Source organism: Populus euphratica, unplaced genomic scaffold (assembly GCF_000495115.2).
Source record: "Populus euphratica unplaced genomic scaffold, PopEup_1.0 scaffold72.1, whole genome shotgun sequence".
NCBI classification, from domain to species: Eukaryota; Viridiplantae; Streptophyta; class Magnoliopsida; order Malpighiales; family Salicaceae; genus Populus; species Populus euphratica.
Genome location: NW_011499922.1, coordinates 947326 through 951506, shown reverse-complemented (window position 1 = coordinate 951506; position 4181 = coordinate 947326).

Here is a 4181-nt window from a genome sequence, read left to right as displayed (position 1 = left end):
AACCTACCTGAAACTTCCATATCACACTTCCCATAAAACTACACTCGTAAAGAAGCTTGCTTGTGTAATTATATAGACCGACAAAAGACACATCAACATGAACCATAAATCTTGCCACTTGCCACAAATAGTCCCTTTCAGACCACACAAGGTCTTACAACATGAATCTTTTTATACTTTAGGTATCGAGACCAGAGCTTTAACACAAGTATTCATTACATGATCTCACTTTAGATCCATCTTTCCTTAACTTCAGTAAATCAATTCTTGCAAACAGCCACAACAACAAAAAAGCAACAAAAAAATCATTTTTTCTTTGCAACTCTTTTGAATTACAAGATTTTAAAAGCAACCCTCAAAATTTAGCAATTTCATGCCCTGATCCAACAAAAATAAACAAGAAAATTAAATAAACTTAATTTTCATACCTGAATAGCCATAGCTGAAAAAACCACTCAAAATACCCTTCTTAAAGAAACTCTTACAGTACCCTTCTTGATGATATCTTCCTCAAACTCATAAACTAACATAATAACACCAAAAAATATATCTCTCCACTTTCACTTCTTCTCTGACACAAACGAAAAACGCAACCCGCCCCTTCAAAGCATTGAAGTCAAAGCTTAATATTCTAACAACAACCTAAAAAGATTGAAGCTTTTGTCTTCAACCAAGCTAGAAAAAGAAACCCAAAAGAACTAAACAAGCAACAAAGTTAAAGAAGTGAAGAAACAGGGAAAGAAACAGGGAGAGAGAGTGAGATAGAGAGAGAGAAAAAGGTGAGCGTCTGCCTGTCTATTTGGCTTGTGATGAAAAAAAAAACACAAGAGAGAGAGGGGGGGAGCGAGGGAGAGGAAGGAAGGACGCCACGTCAGAAGTATTTTTTTTATTTTCTTAAGATAGAAAGCTTTAAGATAGGAAAGCTCGGGAATTCAATGGAATCTTGTGGCTCACGTCAAAAGAGCAGCTTGACACGTGGCATCTGGGTTTTTGTTTGTGTCTTCCCTTTTTATTAGGCAAGCATGTTTAATTCGGTGGAGAAAAACATGGAGGCCAGTTTTTTCTTTTATTTTTATTTTTATTTTTTATTTTTTTATGGATAATCAAGCAATTCTTTTTATTATATAAACTTCCACTTTGTCTTGTCCACCTCTCTTTTTGCCACAAATATTTTTAGATTTTTAGTTTTTTTCATTGTACTCTCATGGAGAATATATATATATATATGTTGTTTAATTTCCTTAGGAATAGAGAAGAAAAGGTAATAGTGATTCTAGATGCTTTTTGCTTGTTGATAAGATTAAATAGCTCTTGCCTCTTGAGAAAATTCAGTTCACTTTAGCTTGCTATTAGGGTTTGTGAGGAGGACAAATTTAGTTGTTACTTGTGGGTGAAAAATATTTATGAATACCTTTTTTTAACAAATTGAAAGTAATTTATTTTGATGTTAAGAAAATCATAAAATTAAAATATAAGAGTGGTATTTTATGAATTTAAGCTTAGCTGAGATTATTACTTTTGCAAGGTTTAACATTTTTCATATACATATATATATAGAAGTTGAATATTATAAATTTCACATTAATAATACATATTCTTTTAGTTCCTTTTTAATTTTATTTTTAACTGGACAAATATTAATTGAAGTCAATTGTGTTTGTTTTTTAATTCTAACCTGTAAATTAATTTTTTCATGTACTTTTTAACTATTTTTATGAGCTGATTATATAAATAAAATATTTTATTAAGTTCTTAATTGAAAAAAATCTTGTACTGCAATATTTTAATTTTTAATTAATTTATTTGTACGAAAATAATTAATTCAAATAATAAATGACAAACAAATCTAGGGGATTGAGCGGTTGAGTTTTCCATAATAATAATAAATGAAAATAATTAATTAATTTTTTTATTTTTTGTATATCATTTTTTTGCCAATAGTTGTCTTCCTATTTCCCCTTCTTAGAACCAGAAAATGCAAGCAGAACAAAAAGATGATACTGACTTTATCGAGCTTTCATGAACATGGAAAAGCACCGCGTTGGGGAGGCAGTAGGCATCACAAACCCTTCTGTGATTGGTCTAAATTAACCAGTACATTACCTGTCGTTCATTCCTCGTGCTGTCACCTGTCACTGGATCGCGATTGCTAGAGAAACACTCAATTCATTATCATCAATTAAAAGATATTTATTTTTTTCAATACAATAAATATTATTCCAATATTGTCGGTCCACTCTCCAATAAAAAAAAATACAAATAATATTTTTTTATTAAATATAGTAAAAAAAATAAATTTGTTGCATCATTTGGGTGCTTGTAAGAATAAATAAATAAAACTTGAATTTGATGAAACAAATCAATCTATAAAATCACTCTAGTTTAATTGAATTATTTTAAATTAAAATTTAATTTGCATTAGTTTTTATGTAAAAAATTTAACAGAAAAAAATTAAACTGAATTAAATTTAACAATTATATAAAAAATTAAAAGTTTAGCTCAATAATTAAAAATGCAAAATAAAAAAAATTACTGGTTAAAAATATAAAAAAATTAAAACTCAATTTATGTCACATGATTGCTATTTAAATTTAACTGAATTAATATTAGATTGATTTAAAATTTGATTTAAATTAAACTTGATTAGGATTTAAATAGTAAATCTATCATGTATCAAGTCATTCAATCAGATTAAATTAAATAATTATTGTAGAGAAGACAGCTGTGACAGAGGAAAGCTTAGCTTAAAGATGCAAAAACAAACAAATCTTGTTTATCAAAAAATCGGAATTGATATTTTGTGACGAGGAAAAAGATTAAAATATCTACAACTTGTTTTTAAAATAATAAAAACAATGTGCGTGACCATGAGAGAGAGAGAGGAGGTTAGCCAAGAGTTGTGGATTAAAAAAGAGCCAGGTGCCTTACTTTTGCACTTTTTGCCACGTAAGCACCACTCGCCGCCCTTGCTTATCAACAATGCCACGTGTATTTTCTGAGGAAAGAAGAGAGAGAAGAAAAGGGGATACACATCATTGCTTAGCCACTCATTTTTATTTCTTTTAAAAACAATTCTCAAGAATTTATATCCACGAGTTTTTTTTTATTTTTTTGAGCTTTGAGAGTTTCTTGTTGGGAGGAAATGTTTAGAAAAGGAAAGCACGGGGTTTTGAACGTGGTTATCCTGTCTAATTTAGGATTTAATATGTTAATTGAGTTACTAGATTAATCTAAAATCCTTTTTTGAATTACTGAGACACCAGGTTAAATTATAGGGTGTTTAGATCAATGTATATTGATATGTTTTTTAAGAAAAAATTTTATTTTATTTTAAAAAATAAATTTTGATTAAGTTAATAATTTTTCATTTAAATTAAAATTCATTTAAAAACAATCTTAAATTATAAAGTTTCTAAGATAAAAAAAGACTAAATTTAATAGCTATGTTCAAAAATAAATGGAAAAGTTTCATACGTGCCATGTGCATGTTGATGAACACTCTCTTTATTATAGGATTTTTCTTTTTTTTTATTCTTCTTTTTTAAGCTATATTTAAGTTTAAATATTAAAAAATAATAAGAAAAAACTTTAAAAATATACTAGAATAGGAAGATTTAAAAGATTATTTAGTGGTTTTACGTTAAAATCTCAATCTAATGACCGGGTAATGTTATTGAATTCATTTGTTTATTTTGTTATTTATATTTTTTTATCAAGAATTATATATTATTTATGCTATTTTAAAACTTAAACTAGCATAAAGAGTTGATTTAGAGCATGCATTCTAACCGACCAAGTTAAGAATCCAAATAAATATGATGATTTAATTGATCTTGCTTGAAAGCGTAGTTTTGAAGTTGTTAAATTATATATATGTATATAATGTTATTTTAATATATATGTTTTTAAAAAAAGTTATATTTTATAATCAATAAAAAATAATATAAGTTAACGCTGTCGAGCTATAATTCGAGACCTGTCCAATTAGGATTTGAAAACTATAATTCTCTAATAATTTTGGTACAATTTCCTTGTAAAGGGAGATCCCATATCATTTTTATATGAAAGAGGTGGCCGACACTGAAAATCTAAATGGACACCTCCTTTTGCTTTTACAAATGTTTATGATGGCACAACTACATCACATCAAAGTATCTTTACCATTACAAAAAAAGGAGAA